This window comes from Ahaetulla prasina, chromosome 2, assembly GCF_028640845.1.
Source record: "Ahaetulla prasina isolate Xishuangbanna chromosome 2, ASM2864084v1, whole genome shotgun sequence".
NCBI classification, from domain to species: Eukaryota; Metazoa; Chordata; class Lepidosauria; order Squamata; family Colubridae; genus Ahaetulla; species Ahaetulla prasina.
The window spans coordinates 67,609,299-67,636,069 of NC_080540.1; the positions used below are offsets into that span (position 1 = coordinate 67,609,299).

At 39.1% G+C, this 26,771-nt stretch overlaps 1 protein-coding gene across 7 annotated transcripts in view; it reads right to left on the reverse strand.

Moving 5' to 3' along the window:
* The window catches only part of FBLN2 (fibulin 2), a 173,640-nt gene that overhangs the window by 140,670 nt on the left and 6,199 nt on the right, over nucleotides 1-26,771 (reverse strand). For 2 of the 7 annotated variants that reach the window (XM_058165752.1, XM_058165758.1), the window contains exon 1: nucleotides 8,788-8,887. The exons of the other annotated variants lie outside the window; for them this stretch is intronic. The gene's annotated coding sequence lies outside the window, so the exon portion shown is untranslated. Of the gene's footprint in view, nucleotides 1-8,787; nucleotides 8,888-26,771 lie in introns of those variants that run through there. 7 annotated transcript variants of the gene reach the window in all.

The window sequence follows — 26,771 nt, forward strand, 5'->3', positions numbered from 1 at the left end:
TCTTTCTACTTATGAGGTAATATATAAACCAGCACATCTTCATAGATATATAAGCAGCACATCCTTTTTTTTTTTTTTTCATAAAAAGTTTTCTTTTTACAATCATATCAAATAATTCATCCAATGTACAGTTATATACAATTAGTCGGGCTTGCCCAGTCACCACCCCCCTTTTTAACACTCTTCCCTCTTCTACCTTCTTTTACTTTCCAAACCTTCCTCTCCTTCTCTTATCTACATCCACTCCTCCCTCCACCCTACACCTTCCTTCTCCCTCTACTATCCCTCTTCCTTCCTCTTCTCCTCTTTCCTACCTCCTACTCTCTCTTTTCTCCCTCCTCACCGTTCTAAAATGGTAACTATGCAGACCCGATCCTACATTAATTATATTTCTTCAATAATCCCTGTACATTAACCATCACTCCATCTCTACCAAACCCCCAATTCCCTCCCCTTACCCCCACCCCCCATCCCAACTTCCCAGAACAAAATGCAGGGTATCAAAACTAACAATCATAATCCAAAATAATTCCTAAATTATAATCTCTAGTCACACCACACTTAGTCACACTCTCAATTCCCCTCTCCTTCAAAAATATATCTAATACAAAATATTTCCTAAATTTACTCATATGCTATTCAATATTTTTTTATCTGATACTTATTTTAAATATAATCAATCCACATTTTCCATTCTAGAATATATTTTTCTAGTGTATAGTCTTTCAAGTAAGCGGAGATTTTGTCATCTCTGCCAGATTTGATACTTTGAGTGTCCATTCTTGATTGTAGGTAATTCTTCTTTCTTCCAATACTGAGCAATCAAAAGTCTTGCGACTGTTATTAAGTTCAAAATCAATTTAGTCTCTATAGCTGTAGTCCATAATTATTCCTAGTAGAAAGAACTGCAGTAAACTTAATCTTCTTTTCAAAATATTCTGCATGATCCACCATACTTTAATCCAAAATGCTTTAACTTTTTTACAAGTCCACCATATATGGTAATAAGTAGCATCTTCACAATCGCATCTCCAACATTTAGCAAGATCTAATATGTGTTTCTTGTAAACAGGTAATGTCATTTTTAAATTGTTTCAAATAATGAAATACTTTCCTTCTCTTCTACGGTGAGTTCAGGCCATTAACATTCCAAGATAGGAAACTTTTGGAACACCAGCCGCAGATCACATTTTACTTTAGGCCTTGCTCCTCCCACTGTTTCCGTTGTAGTAGTTGCCAGTTGTTGTTGTGCCTTCATCTCTTGTTCCTTGCGTTTAGCAGCAGCTCTTGTCAACCTTTGTTCTTTTGAATCTAAACCCATCGTAGGTATTTCCAACACTTGTAATAAATCTTCTTCCATCACAATCTGTTCTTGTACCTGCTTCACTTCTCTTTCCTTCACTTCAGCCTCCCTTCCTCTAGCTTCCAATGGGGGAAGACTTCCAACTTTTAATACCTCAACATAAAATTCTCTTGCTTTTCCAACCGTATTGAAACGATGTACTTTCCCTGCATAATATACTATTATACCAGTTGGAATATCCCATCTATATTCAATCTGATGTTTTTTAAGTTCATTCACCAGGAAGGCAAATTCCTTCCTAGCCCTTAACATTTTTGGTGGAATTTCCTTTAATATCAAAATATCTTGACCAGCAATCTGAATCTTCTCCCCCTTATATGAAGCTTGCAAAATCTGATTAAGCAGCACATCCTTCATCTTGATAAATACCTTGAATTTTGTTGAACCCAGGTACAGGTTTTGTTGAGCCCTAAAGCACCCCCATTTTATGAAATAAAATAATAAAAAATGAAATAATAAAATTAAGTAAATAAAATAATAAAATAAATAATTGTTATACAAACATAGTAGTCTTGTACATGAATCTTTTCCTTTTGTCCATTCTTATTCCACTTGACAACAAGCTACTCTTAATTATTTTCTAGAAAATGAAAATTATAAACACAGATGACTCACGCAAGAGAACATATAATTTGTTTATTACAAGATGTGCTAATGATCAAGCCATCTGCATGTTATACACAATCCATTGATAGAAGATAATGCAAATGAATACACATATTCTTCAATTTACAACCAATTGCTTAGTGATTGTTCAAAGTTACAACAGCACTGAAAAAAAACTGACTACACTTTTTCACACAACCCTTGCAGCAGCATCCCCATTGACATGACATCAAAATTTGGATGCTTGGCACCTGGTTCATATTTATGACAGCTGCAATGTCCCGATTGTTCCGGGGTCACATGATCGCCTTTTGGAACCTTCTGACAAGCAAAATCAATAGGGAGGCCAGATTTACTTAACCACTGTGCTACTAATTTAATAAATAAAGAGATTTGTTTAACAACTGTAGCAACAAAGGTGATTAAAAAAGGGTGAAATTCACTTAACAATGGTCTCACTTAGGAACAGAAATTTTGGGATCGATTGTGGTCGTAAATCGAGAAAATACAGGTAATCCTCAATTTACAACCACAATTGAGCCCAAAATTTATGTTGCTTAGCGAGATAATTGTTACATGAATTTTGCTCCATTTGCTACCTTTCTTGCTCCAGTTGCCAAGCATCAGAATTTTGATCACTTGACTATGGAGATGCTGCAATGGTTGTGTGTGTGTATGTGTAAGTGTGAAAATAATGGTCACCTTTTGTCTGTGCTATTGTAACTTTGAACCATAACTAAATGAACTGTTGTAAGTCAAGGACTACCTGTAGCCATGCGGCAGAAATAAACATGTAGAAAATATTTGTACATGTATAAAGAAGCCTATAAATTTATACTATTTCAGACATCTGTTCACAAATAATGTTTTGCATATGGTTACAAGAATTTTCCCATTTGCCGAAATTGGATTTTGGGTCATGAAAATCATGTAATAATTCATGATCACAATAAGATAAGCAACAGAAATTTATCCTATGACTTTTTCTCAAAAATGGAATTACACAATACATGTAAGAGCACCTTAAATAATCTCTGTTTACTGCATATGCCTATTGTATTTATTTTGTAGTTAGAACTATATAACAAAAGCACATCAAAGTACTTGCTTCTTGAGGCTAGCAAAAAATTATCTGCCCCACAGTCAGAACCTCTTATTACCTTTGTACTCTTCATTACATCCTCTAATTTTTCATAACAAAAAATTGAATTAACTATGTTTTATTCAATTTCTTTGCCATCTGTATGAATGGATGTACATGTTTAAACCCTTATCTGGGGAAAAATACCTTTTTCTAAGCACCAATTACCAATTCTCATTCATTCTTGGGTCTATGAATTACTTAATAACTTTTTCTCAGTCTTACCTGCCTGTTTATGTTGACTTATACAGTAATATTTTTCTCCTGGATCACATTTGTTAGAAAGTAGAATGTTTTATTCCCAACTAATTTCAATTTTCACAATTCATGGGAGTATAACATTCACTTATCAACAACCTATTTGTTCTAGAAACCACAACCTATATGGCACCAAGCCATTGTTTTTCATACTGTATGTGTTTTAGCACTTCCAATCATAATGGAATTTATATCTTCTTTTCCCTGTAGGAATTCATCAATTCCATTCTTAAAGGTCAGGTGAGCTGTTACATTCTTCCTCTTTCTCTTACTTTCACACTTCTCTCTCTTCCTTCCTCCCTTTATCAATTACTTTTGTCATATTCCAAGTCACAATCTTCCTTAAATCACAATCGTCTCCTGCTGGTAGATATTGGCTTCTACCACCCATTATGGCCACAAAGGCAAAGCCAATTTTTACCTCAAGTGGGTTCGCCCCAGGATCTCTAATCTACAGATTATCATGAAAAACTGGGATACAAAAATGTGCTGATGACACACATTCAGGATATCTTCTTTGGAGATTTTTAAAAATAAAATAATTTTTAAATCTTCTTTGTTTCCTATCTTATTATTTTATGGATTTTTAGAAATTCCATCTTTTGCGAAAACACATATTCCATGTTCTGAATCAGGATGTTGTGGCTCCAGCCCCCCTCCCCCAATGGGCCTGGCCCCCTCCCAGAGAGTGACTCAGAGAGTGAGGGGGAAGGGCTGTCAGGGCTCCCTTCTGCAGGGCCGGCCTCTCTGACTCAGCTCCAGGAGCCAGAGGCAGGCCAGGTGGAGGAGGTGACGTGGCCTCTGTCTCCTGTATCTCCCCCGGCCCAGGCAACACTTCCAGACCCAGCTGTGGACAATCAGTCCTGGTTAAATCCCAGGTTTTGTAGACAAGAAAGGCGGGAACAACAAAAGAAGGGTGGGGCAGGCTTAGAAAGTGCTGTGCCACGGAGCCACACCCCACAGGGTATAAAAGCAGGAGGGGCTGCTCTACTACTTTGTGTTGGACAAACTGACCGGAGAAAACTTGAGCTGAACTATTTGACTGAGCATTTGGCCTGAATTGCTGTTTGTTCCTGACTTCCTGGCTGCTCCGGTAATGAGCTTCTGTGACGCCGGCATCAGGGAAGATAAAGAAAACCTTGGCATACGATCGCTGGTTTGCTGCCAGAGCTATAGCTGCCATGGACTAAATTGCTGGCTAATTGAGTCAGTTCATGTGCCCTCCGGACTGAGGTGGGGGACAGAACATAGGGTTTGTTTTAAAAATCTATATCAGTATGTTTTTTTATGCTCTGTATAAACATTTAAGAGAGTCCCACTTCATTTTGAGAGTGGTTTTTTTTTCAATTTAGACATTGGACAGGACAATTTTACTTGGAGTACCTTAATTAAGGAGTCACAGTTAATAATGTTGCACTGAAACCTCAACCAGATTCCAACATAATGCAACTCTTTTTCCCTCTCCTGTTTGGCTATATACTGTACATTTTTTCATCCTTCTACAAATTTTGTTTTGCATTTTGAGTCTTGGTGAATAGGCCAAGTCAAGGTGACTTGGCCTATTCTGAGCAATGAACTCATCTTGAGAAGGATAGAAAGACAGCCCTTCCAACCATCCAGATGTGCTTGGTGTAAAATTGCAGAGCAATTGCAGTTTCGGGTTAATGTCAGGGTTCCAAGGAACACCCCCAACGAAATAAGGCTCTGAGGCTAGAGGTTTCTCAAAGTTCCAATTTATTAGACATATCATGTTGGCACAGCTGGGAAAACCTGAAACTGAAAGCCTCCAGGTTTTCCACACCCAGTTGACAGTTCATAGCCCTGCCCCACACCCACAAGTTCATCACAATCAACTTCTTCACACTCAATTGGATACAAACTTTAGGCAGTCTCCATCAGATGCTGGATATCCTTGAATACGGAATGTTGTTATGACTAACTACTGCTACTACTGCTCCAACAACAACCCCCTCCCAACTTCTCCAGCTAAAATATGTAGCAGTTAAGAAGCAAAAAGAAAATTGCCTTCCAAAACTGACACAGAGGTCCTGGATAGATATGGCTAGTTGGCTAATCCCAACACCTCTGAATATTTTTACATGTTACTGTAAAGTAAAATTAGTAGCAAACCATTAGTTCCTCCAAGACAGATTTAGCCTTCTATTCCAACCTTTCTGATGAGTGCCAGCTGCCACAGCAATCTGACAAAATTCAACTACAATTATTCTGTTTCAATTAGTTCTTTGTTTCTAGGAGTGCAAACAGGTAGGACTGTGAATTGAACAAACATTGTCACCTTTCTTAATTTTTATGAGGATGGTCATAAATTCTAGCCAAGATTGGCTTGGCTCAGATCACACTTGGTGCTGTTCATTCGATAGTATTTATATAAAAAGAGACATCTTCCTTTTATTGGTGGCTTGTGGCAGATGTCAGCTTTTTGCAGTCATTACACTTTACCTCTCCCAACAATTAGCATCCCAGTCCTTGATTACCTGCTGTTTTCACCTAGCTGACAAAAGTAACACGTCTAATATTCATCGTGTCTGTTGAAAAAAGTTGGGGTATACAATCCAAATTACCTGGAAAAGCATTAGACTATATTGTATCCCAAACAATTCTGCTTTAGTTGTTTTTGTTTGTTTGTAAACAACAGAACTCAAATTTTTCTAATTAGATTTAATTTATTTCGTAGAATTACTAAGTTTCCTTAAAGATATGACTAAGATTGAGAACATTTTGTCTCAAACCAAAAATTTGCCTAAACTACTATGTTTCTGAAGGAGTAATAGTAATACCAGAAACCATTTTCACATAACATAAATAAAGAGTAGAATTTAATTTAGACAATTTCCTCAACTATAACTATAAGGTAAGGGAAAATATTGAAATCTAATAATAGGATCTTCTGATGGAATGGCCTTCAGGAAGCAGTACCTGAAACAGGAGATACCTTTATGTTTGAGTTAAATTGTATCTGTTTTAGGATTAAAGAAGTGACCTCTGTGATGTGAGAAGAATACTTCTGGGCCAATTCTGTGCCTCCTTCTGCCATTTTTATTATTATTAAAACCTGCCCATTCTGGTATCTTTTGTGCTGGCTACTGATTGTGAGTCCCTTGAACTGCAAGGCGAACAAACAAGTCAGTCCTAGAAAAGGTCAACCCTGACTGCTCTTTAGAAGGTCAGATCATGAAGATGAAACTGAAATATTTTGGCCACCTAATGAGAAAGAAGGACTCACTGGAGAAGAGCCTAATGCTGGGAAAGATTGTGGGCAAAAGAAAAAGGAGATGACAGAGAATGAGGTGGCTGGATGGAGTCACTGAAGCAGTCGGTGAGAGCTTAAATGGACTCCAGAGGATGGTAGAGGATAGGAAGGCCTGGAAGAACGTTGTCCATGGGGTTGCAATGGGTCAGACATGACTTCGCAATTAACAACTGATTTTGGAGTTACATTCTGCTACTGTTACAAAAATCCATCTATAATAAGAGCTACAATTTGAATCCTTGGTTAAACATTGAAACCTAAAATTTGGCTGTGTGCATTTCAGAATAATATATGAGATCTTGTGCATATCTTTTTACTATTGGTATTATCCTCTTTTCCAGATTTTTCTTTGAGGCTTATCTATATTGTAGAGATACCCCAAGGACCAAAGTTTCACACCAACATTATGAAATAACATCACACTATTATGACTCCAGCACTATCTCTTTCATAGGTCCATGCAATGTCTTAATGCATATACAAAAGGGACAGTGGTGCTCTCATCATTTCCTCACTATCCTGTAGAAACCTCTGCTCTCTGATCTTTATTCTAAGTTCTTCCTAGACCCACGGTTGTCTGAACTACTGTCCTAAGCATGCCTTTCAGTCTTCATTTTTTTGCTTTTCTCCAAAAGAAATAGAGATCTTCCAGTCACATCTGGAGAAGCTATTGCCAGCAGAAACTACTTTTAAATCTAGGGCAGCTTCAGCGCTATCATCTCCATTATCATAATGTCATTAATCACTTTATATTGCGATATTAAATGTTTAAAAAACTACATCTGGATGAACAAAAATACCCACTTCGCACTTTTTCTTCATTATGTACATAAAAACTTCATCAGTCATCACTCCTAAGCAGATTGTATCAATTAGGTAAGTATGGAAACAAAAATGTATTCAGATGTATTTTAAATTTATCTCAGGGACATCATGATTTACTGTCAATAGGACTCACTAAACAATCCTCTTATGGCTTTCATTTGTCTTCTATATGGCCAAGGGGTGGGGAGACAAAACCTCTGTTCCAAAACAGAAGTATAAGGTTGGAAAGAATCTATTCATCAAAATATTCCTTAAAAAAAAAAAGATTTTGCCCAAAAGCAAGAGTAAGACTGCAATCTGCTTAGGACCAACTGTTCAGCCAAATGAGTATGCATTTTTTATTAGTACAGTACTGTTAATAGGAGTTCTGCAAATTACATTCTATCACATGCATAGAAAAAACGTAATCCTTTATTAAAAGACGACAGATGCTTGGAGCAAAACACAGCTCACGTTCTTTTTTTCTTTTAATAGACCTATTATCTGTTGGGTGGGGATCATCTGAATGTATCATTTTAAAACACTGTTTATTTGAACCAATTAAGAAGTTAGGGGCAATTGTTTCTATAATTAACTATATAGCAAACAATAAAAATTTGCTCATTAAACATTTTATAGTTTGCAAAAATCCTTAAGAGATCTGAAAATTCTGCACGTATTGCATATAACGCTTACTATGCATTTTTCCATCACATAAGTTAAAGAAACTGAAAAGAAGTTTGTGCAGGGAGGAAAAATTTGGTATAGACTTTATATTATTCTCTGATATTCTGTAACACATACCATCAGTTTGAATAGAGGTTTAACTCTGTACAGCCTCATATGGCTTGCATTCAACTTGCCACACTGAATCACAATTCCCTCCTGATCTGTCCTAAGAATAACAAACTTTTTAGCTAAAGTTGAGAAGTAAAAATGTTCCTTAATTCATAAGTTAAAAAGCCAGAAGCAGCATCTGCAAAAAAAATGTTTTCCATTTGCAAAGAGCTAAAGCAGTTCCTTGAGAGACATGTAATAATACATTTTTTAAAAAAAAGCTTAAATATCCTACAAGGAAACTTTGTGTAACATAGCTGCAGTTTGAGCTCAGTACTTTTAAGCGTCTTGTTTAAATCCTGTTACATCCAGATTTAAAATTTTGTCAAGCCAAAGATAAAACTACTACTAATGTGAAAGGCTGAGAGTTAAACCTCAAGAACAGAATCAAGAGTATCAAAACAAACAAACAAACAAAGCACACTTTAGAAAACTAAAGGTAAACCAACTATAAGCATGCTTAGTCACCAGAAATATTTAGCTGCAACTAATATGTAATTTACAGACCTGTAAATGTAGTTAGCTTCTTATAACCTTTGTCTCCAATCATCTTACTGCTGTTCTGCCTCCTTTCTGCTCACAAATTCTTTTTCCCAGCCCTGTCCAAAGGAACTGCCCAGATTTTGTGTTGTAATATGAGCAGGGAAATACCATGTGCCTCTGATATGGTTAATTCTCTTTTACCTCCCTCTAATTTGCAACAAAAGAAAGCACCAACACGACCAAAGATATTTTTTTTCCAGTTTGGTGGAATCTAAAAATCAATAGCAGCTCCTTCAGTTGTGGAAATCATAAAAGAAAAAAAATACATTTAAATAAATATCATCATCTGGATCTTCGTAAAGCCTTTTCCCTAATTCTGCATGCATGCTAACCATTCTCCAAGCTCTTGAGGGTCTTAAAGTGGGTTGAAGGTCATTCATATTCGAAGTACTGTAGTAATTTGGTAGATGTATAAACTCACCAAGACTTCCATTTTAAGGAATAAACTAAAGGTATGGTTGAAGTTTTTTTTTAAATTTCTGAATATTTTTATTGTATCATAGATCAATAGGATTATTTAATTAGTTTGTTTGCCTTCACTGATCTGTAATTAACAATAAAAATCAGCAATTAACAATATTCTAAGAATGGTGAAGCGAAACAAAATTTAAATTCCTTTCAAAAATCTATCATCTTGCTTAGTTGTAGAATTCTCTCAGAATTCAGATACGTTGACCTTCAGTTGATAGGTCTCCAATCTCTTCCATATAGAATGAGTAAACCAGGAGCATTTGAAGTGATGGAGAAAGTGACATATTGCTTGACATAGTGTAAGCCGCCCTGAGTCTTCGGAGAAGGGCGGGATATAAATGCAAAAAAAAAAAAATGCAAAAAAAAAAAAGACTAAAATGGTAAATGTGGCCATTGATTACAAAGCTCTCTTTCTTTGTAATGCATACTTTGACCAAATCACTCCTCTGCTAGAAATTATCAATTTGTAAATGTTGATGGCATCCAAATTGGGTAGGGTCACATAAAGACCCATTTAAAGACGAGCATGATTTACAACCATAATTCCAGGCACAGTTACAGTTGTAAATTGAAGTTGGGGATTACCTGAAATTGGGGATTACCTGTGTTGCTCTTCGAAGAGGATTCTCCAAAGTTTTCAACCATATGAGGTCAGGAGTATGGTTACTAAGAAAAGGAGCAGTGCAGGGGTGAAATCCAGCAGGTTCTGACAGGTTCTGGAGAACCAGTAGTGGAAATTTTGAGTAGTTCGGAGAATCAGCCAATACCCCCTCTGCCTGGCCCCTGAGTAGGGTGGGAATGGAGATTTTGCAATATTCTTCCCCCAAGACTGGAGAGGGAATGGGAATTTTGCAGTATCCTACCCCTAGAGTGTGATGGGAATGGAGATTTTGCAGTATCCTTCCCCTGCCATGCCCACTTGAATTAATCTGTACAGGTACTCCTTGATTTACAACCATTCATTTAGTGACCATTCAAAGTTACAATAGCATTGAAAAAAATGATTTATGACCACTCTCACATTTATGACCATTGCAGAATCCCCATGGTCACATGAACAAAATTCGGACACTTGGCAACTGGTGTGTTGCACTGTCCAGGGATCATGTGATCATCATTTGTAAATTTCCCAGCTGGCTTCCAACAAACAAAATCAATGGAGAAAGTCAGATTTGCCTAATGACTACACAATTCACTTAACAACTTAGTCATTTGCTTAACAACTGGGATAAAGAAAATGTTGTAATGTCAGGCCTGGAAGCCACCTTTTACATTAGGCCTTCAGGCCTGCCACATTTTCTACTGTGGGAAAATGGGAGAGGGAATTGTATGGAGTATGGGAGATATATAGTCATAATAACATTCCTTTCTCAGAGAGTCAAGCATGCCTTGTCCTGACACCTCGAGTTGGATGACTGGGAAGTGTCTCCAGTTTGGATGGTGGGTGATTGGATCATGTGATGGACATGTGGGAGCTGTTCGGGGACCTGAACTTTTATTTTGGTGGGGAAAACCTGGAAACTTTCAGATTTGGGTTTTCCCAGATGTCCCTATATGACATCTCTAATAAATTGGAACTTGGAGGAATCTCAAGTCTTGGAATCTTTTATGGTTGGGGGCAGGGGTGAAATCGAATTATTTTTGCTACTGGTTCTGTGGGCGTGGCTTGGTGGGCATGGCTTGGTGGGCATGGCTTGGTGGGCATGTGACTGGGTGGGTGTGGCCAACTTGACGTCACTCACTGTTAGAGCCAGGAGCTCCACATTCTGACACAGAAGCACAGAATGTCACAGAAGCCAGGAGCTGCACAAAAGCACATTCTGCCTTCCTGAAGTCCCCAACGCTTTGAGTTTTCTTCTCAAGTGCCCAAGGAAACTTTGGAGCCTTCTCTTACCCTGCTCTTCATTCCAGAGGGCTGCACATCCCCCCCACCAATCCTCTATACAAACCACCCATCCCGTTTCTGCAAAGGCACAGCCTCCCCCTTGCAGGGCGATCCAAAGAGGGGAAGGGGATGCTGCAGAAAAAGCTGCCTCCCACTCGGGCCTCCTCCTCCAGCCAAATGTGCCCAGCCGTGCATGCCCTTTCCTTGAATGGGTTGTGCATGGGGCACTTGGAGAAAGAGCGAATAAGAGAGCTCTCCAACCTCTGTTTGTGTGTGTGTGTGTGTGTGTGTGTGTGTGTGTGTGTGTGTGTGTGTGTATGAGGGAGGGAGGGAGGGAGGGAGGGAGGGAGGAATCTGAAGCTGAGGCACTCAAATTTTTGGCAACGGTGGGGGCGGCTTCTGAGTCAGCCAGCTCACCTGACCTACTCCCTGAGTCTCGCCGTTCTCACCCCCCCCATCCCACTCAAGCAGTGGCTTCCCTTCTCAGCCCCAACAAGCTATGCATCCATGATGCCCACTCCAGCAAATAGGTTAGGTGGAGCTGTCTGACTCAGGACTGCTCAGAAGCCTCCCCCACCGCTGCCAGAAGTTTGGTTGGCTCGGCTTCAGATTGCTTGCTCGCTCCCTCACACACATGCACAAAAACAGAGGTTTTTGTGCTCACTTGCTCTCCAAGAGCTCCATGCACAGCCCATTTGAGGAAAGGGCATGCATGGCTGGGCACAATTGGCTGCAGGAAGAGGCGTGGCGAAATGGGGTTGTTTTGTTCGCCACAGTGGTGCTTCAGGAGGGCAGGCAGATGGCTGCAGCTGACAGCTATAATGAATATGTCCACTTGCGGTGAGGGCGGCTTTTGAGCAGCCCTGAGACAGCCAGTTCCACCTGACCTATTCCCTGAGTCTCGCCATTCTCCTCGTCTCCCCACCCCCCACTCAAACAACGGCATTTCTTCTCTGCTTCTCTCTGGATGCTGGTGCGGGCACCATAGATGCATAGCTTGCTGGGGCTGAGCAGGGAAGCCGCTGCTTGAGGGGGGTGGGATGGGGCGAGTAAGCTGCTAGTTCCTTCCCCACAGCCCTGCCATGCTTGCCTACCTTCCATGTGGGCTTCCGCTTGCCTGCCTTCACAAGCTGGACACTGGGACACCAGGAAGGCAGCGTGGAAGGCAGGCAAGCATGGAAGGACTACGGGCTGTGGACCGGTTTGAGGGCATGGCCAGCCAACCATTGGTCCCGGTTCGGCGAACCAGCCCCAATCTCCGCTACCTACTCACCCGATCTGGTCCAAACTGGGAGCATTTCACCTCTGGTTGGGGGTGTTACTTGGAATCCTGACATGTAAAATGAGCAAAACTCATTTAACAACTGCCTTACTTAGCAAATTTAAATTTTGAGGTTAGTCATGGTTGTATGTTAAAGACAACACCTGTATAGTTTTTTTTCTATTTTTGTATTGATTTTATGACTAGTCCAATTCTTGTAGTTTTTACTACATTAGGAATTGTGTTATTAAAGACCATCTTGGCAATTGGTTTGAAAATCTAAAACAAACAATAAAAATGAGAAAGGCAGAACTAGTCATGTTCCTTTTTCAACAAGTGATGGTTAAATATCTTATTTAAGCTTTAAAGAAGGACCACTTCTCCATTCACTGGAGAGCTATACAAGGAAACTAGTAGAGTCAGAAAACAATATTTTATACATTCTTCCCTACAGAAAAATACCTCATAACTAGGATATTACACCAACATTATTCACTGTACGTCCAGCATTATTGCCCCATAAGCTACTATCAAACTACCCTCAGAAAATAAAATTGACTACCCTAATATGCAAAGCTCTTCTCAGAATACTTTTTTAAACTCTGGATATAAATATTTTTTAAAAAATAACCTATGTTATATTAAACAAACAAAAAACAGAACAGTACAGTCCTGTGAAGTGCCTTCTTGTACTACTGCAATTTTAGGGGCAGTTATTACTGCTGGCAATGGAGACAGGAATAAAAGCTACGTTAAATGAAATTTAGGAAGGCTTTCACTTGAGAGAAAGTGAGAGACACCTGGAGGGAAATGTTACATTGCAAACAGCTGCAAGAGAAGATTAAAGTGAAGCGAGAACAAGGACGCTCAGAGAATAAAAAGCAGACATAAAACTAGAGTATACAGGAAATGCATACACTGGGGTTAACTATTAAGTGCAAAAATCAGAAGAAGTCTGGTAACACCTTTTGCTAAAAGGTATAAGCTTTTGTGAGCTGCAGCTCACTTCAAAAGATTCCTGTTTGCTATCATTGATTAACTTAGTTCACTTTCTAAAGATCTTTATACTTTTTTATAAAAAGCATTAACTGGAAAAGATATTAGCAGACTCCTTGGATATTTTGTTACCACAAACTAACTCAGCTCTCCTCCAACAGAATCTATTAAGTAGAAGTGTGTTTGAAATCTATGAAAATTAAAACAAAAAGTTAAATAGATTATGGAAATGTTTTGGTTTATATTAGATAATCCAGAAGTACTAGAATTGTTAGTAACAAATATATAGATATGTGTCTAATGCAAATAAATGTGCACATTAAGGGTGGACCCAGAATTTCCATTCTAAGAAAAGAAGAGTTTTAAAAAAAAATGTGCAAGGGCATTTGATCCTTTTGAGACTGTTGCTTTTGGAAGGAGAATGTGGATTCCTTCCCCCTTCCAGAGGGGCTTCAAGAACCACCTATGTCCTATATTTTATTTATTTTATTTATTTATTTTGTCGAATAAATATTAAATAATATATATAAGTATAAGCATGAATTGAATACATAAAATGAATACAATTAAAGGGAACATTAGGACAGGAACGGTAGGCACGCTGGTGTTCTTATGCATACACCTTACAGATCTCTTAGGAATGGGGTGAGGTCAACAGTAGACAGTCTTAGGTTAAAGTTTTGGGCATTTTGGGATGAGACCACGGAGTCTGGTAGTGCATTCCAGGCATTAAAAACTCTGTTACTGAAGTCATATTTTCTGCAATTGAGATTGGAACGGTTCACTTTAACTTTGAATCTATTGTATGCTCGTGTATTGTTGTGGTTGAAGCTGAAGTAGTCATTGACAGGAAGGACATTGTAGCAGATGATTTTATGAGCTATGCTCAGGTCATACCGAAGGCGGCGGAGTTCTAAATTTTCTAATCCCAGAATTTCAAGTCTGGTGGCATAAAGTATTTTGCGAGCACAGGAGTGGAGGACTCTTCTTGTAAAATATTTCTGGATGTCCTCAATTGTATTAATGTCCAATATGTATGTGGATTCCAGACAGATAAGCTGTATTCGAGAATTGGTCTAGCAAATGTTTTGTATGCTCTGGTTAGTAGTGTAATCTTACCGGAGAAGAAGCTACGCAAGTTTAGGTTTACAACTCTTAATGCCTTTTTGGCGATGTTGTTACAGTGGGCTTTGGCACTTAGATCGTATGATATGAGTACTCCAAGGTCCTTGACAGAGTGAGGATCATCTACAAGGTCATGTCCACTTAGCTTGTATTTTGTGTTCTGATTCCTTTTGCCAATGTGTAACACAGAGCATTTGTTGGTTGAGATTTGGAGTTGCTAATTTTTTGACCATTCCAACACAAAGTCAAGGTCTTTTTGAAGAGTAGCAGTATTGTTGGTAGTGTTAAATAGTTTAACATCAGCAGCAAAGAGAATGCAATTACTTATAATATGATCACAAAGGTCATTTATGTATAATATGAAGAGTGTTGGTCCTAGAATGCTGCCTTGGGGGACTATTAATAGGTGCAGGATTTGATAGGGCACTGCCTATTTTGACCACTTGCTGCCTGTTTGACAGGAATGCAGTTATCCAATTATGGAGGGGTCCAAAGATGCCGTAGGATTTTAGTTTTAGAAGTAGTTTGTCATGTACTACTGAATCAAAGGCTTTACAGAAGTCTATGTAAATTGCATCTATTGCTTTGCTCTGATTGAGATTTGTAGTCCATATGTTTTTGCAGTGTAGAAGTTATATGTTACAGGATAATTTTTTTCTGAAACCAAATTGTTTATTAGAGAATAGATTGTTTGTTTCTAAGTGAAGGGTAATGGATTGGTTGATGATAGATTCCATTACTTTGCAGATGACGCAGCATAAAGAGATTGGTCTGTAATTTTCAACTAGGCTGACGTCTCCTTTTTTGAAGATAGGGATGACCGTGGCTAGTGACCATAGATTGGGAAGGGAACTGGTCCTGAAAGATTTTTCAAAGATTATGCTTAGGGGTTCTGCTATAACAGTGGAAAGCTTTTTTAAGAAGTATGCACATAGTCCATCAGGTCCAATAGATAGAGATAGTTTCAGTCTACGTAGTGCCTTTTCAACATTATCTTCTGTGAAATCTATTTGTGTTAAATTGTTGTAGTCATTATTGGTATGACTAGGGAATGTTGGGCATGAGCCATTGCTGTTAACAAAGACTGAGCCGAATAATGTGTTAAAGAGGTTTGCTTTAACTACTTCATCATTGCATTCTTTACCGTTAGATCCTTTTAGGGGTGGGATGGATCTCGAGTCTTTAAATTTGTTGTTTACAAAATTATAGAACGCACGATTGGATTTTGTGCGCAGAAGGTTTGATGTGGTAATTGATACATTCAATCTTTATTTGGTGGCATATATTTTTGAAGCGGCTTTTAAAATTAGCTACATAGCCAATTTTGTCTTTTCACCAGAGGGATTTTTTTTTTTAGATTGGAGCTTTCTTATTGATATGGGTAATTTGTTTTTCCTGGTTTTGGTGGTGGTTTGTGGTACATATAGTTTGATAACTCTATTGACTTCAAGCAAGAAAATATTATAGCAGTCTTCGGGAGTGATACAGTTAGAGAATAGAATTTGCGAGTCAAGAAATAGGTGGGACTTGAGTCAAAATCTAAGCTTAAATCCATAATATTGTTTGTCAGGTGCAAGAAACCAGGAGCTAGAATAGAGTTCACAAGTACTATGAGTTTATTTCATGCTATCAGTACACAAGAATCTTATTTACTAACAGTCAATGGAAATTGGTGCTAGAAAAGAGTCACATGAAGTTCATTAAATACGTATTTGTGGATGTGGATGTGTGTGGATCAGGGGTGAAATCCAGCAGGTTCTAACAAGAAGCAATGGGTGGAAACTAATCAAGGAGAGAAGCAAGCTAGAACTAAGGAGAAATTTCCTGACAGTTAGAACAATTAATAAGTGGAACGACTTGCCTGCAGAAGTTGTGAATGCTCCAACACTGGAAATTTTTAAGAAAATATTGGATAGCCATTTGTCTGAAATGGTGTAGGGTTTCCTGCCTCGGCAGGGGGTTGGACTAGAAGACCTCCAAGGTCCCTTCCAACTCTGTTATTATGTTAGGTTAGGTTAGGTTCTGGAGAACCAGTAGCGGAAATTTTGAGTAGTTTGGAGAACCGGCAAATACCACCTCTGGCTGGCCCCAGAGTGCGGTGGGAATGGAGATTTTGCAATATCCTTCCCCTGCCACATGCATCAAGCCATGTCCACAGAACTGGTAGGGAACAATTTTGAATTTCACCCCTGGCGTGGATGCTATATAGGAGAGGGAAGAACTTACATTATATAGCAATAACAGAGATATTTGGAAAAATAAATTTTCTCAAATTCTTCCTGTTACCTATTTTTTGCATTTCTACCCTATTGTTGCAGCTGACATAGGTAACTTAATTGATCTTGTCAGATAGCTATTATGATTTATTTTGTTTCATACCAAACTATTTCGGAAAAAGATTAGTTGATTCCCGAACGAAAAAGCAAGATGGATTTTTCAGTGCTTAAGTGTGTTTGTGTTCTTAACTGCATAGCAAATTCATAAGGGCCTAATGGAGAAGAACCAAGATTTTTCTTCTATTATGTTCACTCCATAAGTAATCAGATGCAAGCTGGATGGCTGAACAAGATAGGAAAGCAACAGCAGTCATTTCCAGCAATTGATTATTCAGAATATTTACTGGAGATAGCATATACAATCTTGGAGCACTTTATTATCCACATATCGTTAAATTGGTGGCCATCATTATATTCTGATGTAGCAAATTCTATAGATTAATTAGGTGCTATAGGAACTAGCACTTCCTTTAATCTGCTCACGTTGCTTACTGTTCAGTTTAGTTGGATGATTCTGGGTATTGTGTTATAAGAAAGATTTCTTCTCAATGTGCCCCCCTCCCCAGTGATGGGTTTTAAAAATTTTTACTACTGGTTCTGTGGGTGTGGCTTGGTGAGGTGGGCGGGGGCGGGCGGGGCCAGTCAGAGGTGGTATTTACCGGTTCTCCGAACTACTCACAATTTCCGCTACCGGTTCTCCTGAACTGGTCAGAACCTGCTGATACCCATCTCTGCCCTCCCCCCCCAAAAAAAAATAAGGAAGAACTTAATTCTGATGAATGAACCCAAAATTAAAGTCTTTAGAAATAAAAGTAAAATTGAACAATAAATTGCTTTTTATTCCTTTGTAACATGAAAAATATGATGTTTCTATGGAGGGAGAAGGAAATGGGGAATCTTTCGTTGTTGTAATATTAGAGACTACAGAGAATGATGTAGTCTCATGATGAGTTGTGGATGATTCCCAACTCAGTTGAGGGAAGGGATTAAGAGTCTCAATAGTTTTCATGTCAAAGAAGCAGGTCCCTTCACTTCTTTCTGCAAATGGATAATAAGTTCTGCATTCCCCCCAGAAGTATATTATCATTTAAATCATTTTTTTTGAATTTATATCCCGCCCTTCTCCGAAGACTCAGGGCGGCTTACACTGTGTTAAGCAATAGTCTTCATCCATTTGTATATTATATACAAAGTCAACTTTATTGCCCCCAACAATCTGGGTCCTCATTTTACCTACCTTATAAAGGATGGAAGGCTGAGTCAACCTTGGGCCTGGTGGGACTTGAACTTGCAGTAATTGCAAGCAGCTGTGTTAATAACAGACAGACTTAGTCTGCTGAGCCACCAGACGCCCTATTCTTCAGTCTCATATTCCATTTTGTATTTTCTGTGTATAACAGGCAAAAATTATTAATTTGGGGGGATAAGATGCATCTCGCTTTTGATCAAGTGGTCATAGCAGCATGGAATGTTCCCTGACATTCAGTGAGTGGAATGTTGTTTCTAATGTTGTTACTCTGAGGATGGTAAAAAAATAAAAGGACTTTGGTACTACTGAAAAGGTATACCCAAAGCATAGGGGTAGGAAACCTTTGTTTGTATGAAAGTAGTGCAACATATACTTTTGCTGTGAATTCCCACAGGCCTCTGGTTGCTCAGACTGCTAAGACAGTCTGTTATTAACACAGCTGCTTGCAATTACTGCAAGTTCAAGTCCCACCAGGCCCAAGGTTGACTCAGCCTTCCATCCTTTATAAGGTAGGTAAAATGAGGACCCAGATTGTTGGGGGCAATAAATTGACTTTGTATATAATATACAAATGGATGAAGACTATTGCTTAACACAGTGTAAGCCACCCTGAGTCTTCGGAGAAGGGCGGGATATAAATGCAAATAAAAAAAAACACAAAACAAAAGATACCTAGATACACATCAGTGGTGGGTTTCAAAATTTGTTACTACCAGTTCTGTTGGTGTGGCTTGATGGGCGTGGCATGGCTTGGTCGGCATGGCTTGGTCGGCCTGGCATGTGAAGGTTACTGTAAAATCTCCATTCCCTCCCCAATCCAGGGGAAGGTTACTGCAAAATCCCCATTTCCTCCCAAGCAGCTTGGACTCAGGAGGCAGAGAATAGATGGGGGCGGGACCAGTCAGAATTTTTACTACCAGTTCTCTGAACTACTCAAATTATCCGCTACCGGTTCTCCAGAACTGGTCAGAACCTGCTGAAACCCAACTCTGTATATCACCATTAGAACCCACCACTGATAGGGCCTAGTTATTTGAGACACAGCCTGTCTCTTTCTACCTTTCCAGTACAACTGGACAGCATTGGTCTGTTACAAGTCCCTTCAATTAAATGTCCTCTTGCTAAACTGAGCAAACATGCTTTCTTTGTCATGCTGCCTGATCTCTAGAACAGTATCCCTTGGGAATAACCATAGCTCCAACCCTTCAAATATTCTGCAAGTCCTTTAAAACATGGTTGTTTCTCAAACCCTGGGTTAGAATGTTTGTGAAGCCACTGGTGATTTTTAAAACTATTGTTATTGTTATATTAACCCTTTCTTAAATTGTACATTCTGGTTCTTGAAATGATATTCCTTTCTTAAATTATAAATTATTTTGCAGAATCAGAAGGCCTCAAAATCTTTTATAAATTATTTTGTGGAATCAGAAGGCCTCAAAATCTAATTTTAAAAAATCAAACATAAGTAAGTAACTAAGTAAGTAAAAGAAAAATGAAGCGAGAGATTCAGTATGGAAATAAGCTTCTAGAATTTTTCCTAACCCATTTAGCCTTTATTCACAGGAGACATCAGCATTTTCTTCCAAGTACAATTCAGTATAAGGAAATGTAGATCTGGATCGCTTTAAGAGGAAAATAGACCATATCAAGTCCTATTAGGCATGATGGCTATAGATTACCTCCAAGGTCAGAAGCAGCATACCTCTCAATGGCAATATTCCTAATATTGTTCATGGGGGAATTCAGATTGCACTCACATCTTAAGAACTTCCCATAGCGATCTGAATGATTCCTGCCAGAATAAAATGCTAGTCTACCTAGAAGAGCTAGTCAACCTAGAAAAGCTATGTAAATTCTACAAAAAGGTTCAATGTGAAGGCAAGTTGATTACATTTCCAAATCATAGTGGATTTCTTAACCTGGAAATTGGAAACCTGGAAACTGGAAATAGATGCAAAGCTGTGAGCTGAAAAATATGCCTGCAAATCATTTTAGAACATTTCAAATTGATCTAGTACTTCAGTAGGCTTTGTGGCATTTTTGGCTTTGGCAGAATGTTGCCTATTATTACAGCTTTATTCCATATGTATTTAAAATGTGAGCAAGAGGAGATGGTTGAATGGTATAATGGATTCTCTGATATTGGCATGAGTGCTTAATCATTAAGCTTTATCATATCTGCAAATTCTATTAGCAAAGAGCTTGGAAAAGGTATAGACTTGCTCAGTGGTGGGATTCAAATAACTTAACAACCACTTCTCTGCCCTAATGATTTCTTCCAACAACCAGTTCACCAAACTGCTCAGAAAGTTAACAACCGATTCTCCCAAAGTGGTGCGAACTGGCTGAATCCCACCACTGGACTTGCTGCTGTTTGTATCTTGCTCTTCTGCTAGAATACATTCAGGCAGTTCTTCTGAATGACAAGGGAGAGGAAAAAAGAACTCCAATGCTTCTGGTTTTTTTTTAATCTTGTTATGATCCTCTCTAATATTTCTCATTTCTTTACTGTCTTTACTCTTACTCTTTTCATGTATTCAAATTATGTTCATACTTTTACCTGTTATCTTATATATGCTTGACAAATAAAATAAATAAATAAATAAATAAGATAAAATAAATAAAGTTGGTGCAAGAAAATATCTTTATTTGTTATTTCAAGCTAAGGAAATAGTTTTACCCTGTCCCTTCCCAGTCAGCTCTTCTGTTGCTGTTTTATTTTATTTATTTATTTATTTATATTTATATTTATATTTTTATTTTATTTACATTTATATCCCGCCCTTCTCCGAAGACTCAGGGCGGCTTACAGTGTATAAGGCAATAGTCTCATTCTATTTGTATATTTACAAAGTCAACTTATTGCCCCCCCAACAATCTGGGTCCTCATTTTACCTACCTTATAAAGGATGGAAGGCTGAGTCAACCTTGGGCCGGGCTTGAACCTGCAGTAACTGCAGGCTATTGTGTTCTAATAACAGGCTCCTTACAGCCTGAGCTATTCCGGCCCCTGTTTTGATGTTGTCTCACTAAGACATGGATACAGCAGCATCTGACATGGCAATAAAAATACTCAGAATGAAGCATGTGTTGTCAAGTACACTAGAAAAATGCGTAAACAGAAAAAACATAAGAAACTTAAGTGTTTCTTATGTTCCCCAGGATTCAAGTTGTCCCTGGTAGATTAATGCTTAGAATCAACATGACAAGACTTTGTCCTGAGGACAAGAAGGAAAAAAAGATCCCACCCTACAACCTATGGGCTTTCTTTTGTCCTTTTTAATTGTCAGCATTTGAAAGAGTTTGGAATCCTCGCATTATAGGGCTCCCCAAATTCTTTGAAACCTTTATATTTGCTCTGGTCAAATTTAGGGATCAAGAAAATTAATTTGGGCAGAAGAAGGTTTAAAAAGAAAGAGGGGTTTTTTACAAGTTTCAGATATACTGAATTATACCTGTGTTAGAATACCTTAGCATTTTTCATCCCAGATTAGTAACGTGTGGCTTGTTACTAACTAACTCTACTTTTTTTGCACATTTTAAATTTGATTTATTACTTTTGTAATTCCCAGAGAACTTGGCAGGGATGGAAGGTGTCATTTCTCTCAATGGCTAAAGATTCTTGCTAAAGATTCTTTTTCTTCCCACAACTTTTCCTGTAACTCTCTCATTTCATGCTGCATAGCTTGGGCATGCTTCATTAACCATCTTCTAAGCCCTGTTCTTATAGGGTCTTATAGGTTTTTCCTACTTTTGGACTCATTAAGCTTGATTTTTTTAAATCTTTAATCAGGGCAGTTAACATTTTCTATGAACTGGGACAATCTGGACACTTTTTTTCCAGTCCCCCCAACAAATTACTACTGCCATTTACGGAATATCCACGGACTCAGAGTAGATATTTCTCAATGAAGCAAATTAGTGGGAAACAATGTAGAGCTATGGACAAGGACAGAAACAATAGATCACCTAACTGGATTCTTCTAGGACAGGTGTCTGCAACCTTAAACACTCAGAGCCATTTGGACCTGTTTCCCACAGAAAAGAAAACACTGGGAGCCACAAAACCTGGGTGGGCCTGGCCAACTTGACATCATTCACTTCCACCAGTTACATGACCATGCCTATCCAGCCGGTAATTAGGGCAGAGAACTGGTTGTTAAAAAACACTGGGAACTACAAAATCCTTTTGACATCTCTCTCCCTCTCTCCCCCTTTCCCTCCCCCCCTCTCTCTCTGTCTTCTCTCTCCCCTCTCTCTGGAACCATAAAATCCTTTTGACATCTCTCTCCCTCCCTCCCCCCTTTCTGTCCCCCTCTTCCCCCCTCTCTCTGTATGTGTGTCGCTCTTCCCCTCTCTCTGTATCTCTCTGTATCTGCCCCAGCCACTTCTCCATCCTCTGCCCTTGCCCTTCCTTCTCAGCCAAGCAAGGAGTGACGAGGGGAGGGCGAGGGGTGGGGCCTGACAGTGGTGGGATCACCCAACAGGGAGCTGCAGCAGAGGGCCCAAAGAGCCACATGCGGTTGCTGACACCTGTTCTAGGACAAGTAAGATGCAGAGCTCCCCTCTGTCCCCATTTTCCCAACAAGCCACTTTTTAGAAGTCTAAGCCCTTTTAGCTTTGCACCAACTGCACCCACCAGAACTACAGCGCTGTAGCTGGTTTCTCATGCAAATGCTAGACTGGCGGGCTATTTTATCAGTTTTGTGCAAGGCTGAAATGTTGGAAGTAGGTGGAGGACATTCCACAGTAGAACTATTTCAGCCTTGTATTCCTCTGAATGATATTCAGACAATGAAAGAAAGTAAGGCAGAAGTTGGTCCTTGCTGATGATATTTTAAAAAAGGAGAGGAGGAGACAAGAAATCCTAACTAGAAGTGCTCTTCCCAAAAAAGTCTCTCCTAATTCTTTGGCTCATTGTTATGTTTTCTATTTCTGCCATTTCATTTAATGCAGGTTGATCAAATAGGAAAAAAGCCAAAAAACGAAGCCTAGAGACCCACCCTGTTCCTGTCACAATGCCATGATTAACAGAAATATTCCCACTGACTGTCATTATGGTGAAGGGGAACTGTAGCATAGCCAGAAAAGTTATTTTATTAATCAAGCAGTGCATCATCCAGACAATACTAACTAGCAGTGACTTTGAATATATGCCAAAAAAAAAAAAAGGCAAGATAGGGATATCCAATGAGGTCAACAAATTGCACGACCACATAGCAACATAGTTTTCTGCTGAGGCAAGTCTCAGCAGTGGAACTAAAGACAATGTGATTACAATATAGTTGAACAAGCACTGCAGCACATATTTGTCCATGGCAATATTCACACGCCCCAAGAAGGATGCCTGATGGCAATATGGCTCAGGTGGATTCAACTCTGTATCTCCTGAATCAGGAGGGATGTTTAAAAGACTAGAGGCAGCAGAAAATGTAGAGACAGCTGTTTTTCATATAAGGAAAGACTGAATGACGGAGAAGTCAATTAAGAAGACTGTTAACAACTACTCAGCTTCAGAGTGATAAAGAATACTGCAAAGAACCTCTAATGCCTAATGCAAAGAAGAGAAACAAGGAAAGAAATGGAAAGAAAAAAACAAACATCAAGCCTGATTTTGCCTTAATCTCTAAGCGTTTTCTTGATGTTATCTATCATCAATAAGAGCCATTCTCAGTCAGTTAGGAGCTTTTCCTTGTGAAGTTTTGTTATTTGTGCACAGGGAACGTTGTTCTTACCAGGATTCCAGATATAAGAAGTAACTAGCCTGACTAATGGTGAGCAGCAAGGAAACTAAGTGAGGATATCATGAGGTGGGTGGGTGGCTCTCCCCCACTCCACTCTGTCAGTTTGGCAGCCCTGCACTGAAGAACATATGGTTCTCCAGATGCTGTTGAATTCCAGCTGTGTGAGATCTGACCAATACAGCCAATAACAAAAGATTATAGAGATAGTAAACCAAACATTTAATGTAGCACACATTTGCGACCTCATACTTAATTTAAGGTATTCAGTATTTTGTCATTTGAGAACAGAGGGAATTCAGAAGAACCCAAGGATCACGTAAGGCGGATTAAAGCAAAAATAAGAATAAAATATTGATCATGCTATTGGCAAGAAACAGATTATCTTCTAGATCAGGGGTGTCAAACTCACATCGTCATGGCATTGTCACATGATGTATCATGACTTTTTCCGCTTTGCTAAAGTGAGCATGGGCGTGGCCAGTGTGTGACGCATCCGGCCTGCAGGCCACGAGTTTGACACCCCTGTTCTAGGTCCATCAAAGTCCACCAAAAACACTGTAGAACAACAGCTTCCTTTGAATGTGTCAAGGGTGGCTTGGTGGCAGGGCATTTGGAAGCCTAAATGATGTCTCTATCTTTTTGTTTTTTCCAGCCTGAGGTATACAGTACCTGAAAGTATCCGGTATCCGGACCTGTTTGTTTTCTCGCTGTCTGGAGCAACTTTTAGACAGTTTTCTTCTCTCCCCCAAACCCATTGCCATTTCAAAAATAAAAGCAAACCTTCTTCATAATCTTCATAGGGGCCGGTGAATAGCGCAGACTGGTAAAGCCTGTTATTAAGAACACAAAGCCTGCAATTACTGCAGGTTCAAGCCCGGCCCAAGGTTGACTCAGCCTTCCATCCTTTATAAGGTAGGTAAAATGAGGACCCAGATTGTTGGGGGGGCAATAAGTTGACTTTGTAAAAAATATACAAATAGAATGAGACTATTGCCTTATACACTGTAAGCCGCCCTGGGTCTTCGGGGGAGGGCGGGGGATAAATGTAAAATTAAAAAATTAAAAAAATAGTCATGGTACAAATATTCAAGATAGATAATTCTTTTCTTCAGCCTGTGATGTGAGCGTTATAAACCATTTCCTCCCAAATACTTGAACAAATGTCTCAGCCCAGTTTTATTTTGTTCCCTTCAGTTATGTATAGAGCCGAGGTGGCACAGTGGTTAGAGTGCAGTACTACAAGCTACTTCAGCTGACTGTTAGCTGCAGTTCAGCAGTTCAAATCTCACTGGCTCAAGGTTGACTCAGCTTTCCATCCTTCCGAGGTGTGTAAAATGAGGACCCAGATTGTTGAGGGCAATATGCTGATTCTGTAAACCACTTAGAGAAGGCTGTAAAAGGACTATGAAGCGATATACAAGTCTAAGTACTACTGCTATTTCAGGGGGGGAAACCCTGAAACCCAGCTGCTCTTCCAGGTTCCATTGCGCGCATGTGCACCACCCAGTGGCTCTCTTCCGGGTTATGTCGTGCACGTGTGCGCCAGTCATCTGGTCTTTGCTCAGAGACCAGCTGTCCAGCAACAGAACCTGGAAGACCCACCTTTGGCACATCTGCCATCGGTTCACCATCATGGACATAGTGTAACATCTGTATTTTATTGCTTTCAGAACTTATGGCAAGATGGACTATATTTCGCCGTGAGCTAAAAACATACTTATTTATTCAAGCGGGACTGGCATAATAATTTTATTATTTTAAATTGGGTTTTTTATTGTTTTAGGGTTTTAAATTTTTAAATTTAAATGTCGGCCTTTTTTTGTAATTTGCTTTGTTTTAAATTCTGGTTTTAATTGTATATATATTGAGTTTTACCCTTGGCTGTACACCGCCCTGGGTCCTTCGGGAGAAGGGCGGTATAAAAATTTAATGAATAAATAAATAAATTTACCCTTTGAACAGATCTGATGGTTTTTAAATTACATATTTAGATCTCTGCAAAAAATGCTAATTTAAAAAAAAGATATCTCTTCAGATGCTAGCCCGTCCATCTTTTTTTATTTTCACATTTTCAATCAGAAAGGCATGCTTTGAACATAGCAGTTTGGGATTCTTTTCACAGGAAGACGGAAGAATTAACTTTCTCTATCTTTTTGTTTTTTCCAGCCTGAGGTATACAGTACCTGAAAGTATCCGGTATCCGGACCTGTTTGTTTTCTCGCTGTCTGGAGCAACTTTTAGACAGTTTTCTTCTCTCCCCCAAACCCATTGCCATTTCAAAAATAAAAGCAAACCTTCTTCATAATCTTCATAGGGGCCGGTGAATAGCGCAGACTGGTAAAGCCTGTTATTAAGAACACAAAGCCTGCAATTACTGCAGGTTCAAGCCCGGCCCAAGGTTGACTCAGCCTTCCATCCTTTATAAGGTAGGTAAAATGAGGACCCAGATTGTTGGGGGGGCAATAAGTTGACTTTGTAAAAAATATACAAATAGAATGAGACTATTGCCTTATACACTGTAAGCCGCCCTGAGTCTTCGGAGAAGGGCGGGGTATAAATGTAAAATTAAAAAAAATTAAAAAAAATAGTCATGGTACAAATATTCAAGATAGATAATTCTTTTCTTCAGCCTGTGATGTGAGCGTTATAAACCATTTCCTCCCAAATACTTGAACAAATGTCTCAGCCCAGTTTTATTTTGTTCCCTTCAGTTATGTATAGAGCCGAGGTGGCACAGTGGTTAGAGTGCAGTACTACAAGCTACTTCAGCTGACTGTTAGCTGCAGTTCAGCAGTTCAAATCTCACTGGCTCAAGGTTGACTCAGCTTTCCATCCTTCCGAGGTGTGTAAAATGAGGACCCAGATTGTTGAGGGCAATATGCTGATTCTGTAAACCACTTAGAGAAGGCTGTAAAAGGACTATGAAGCGATATACAAGTCT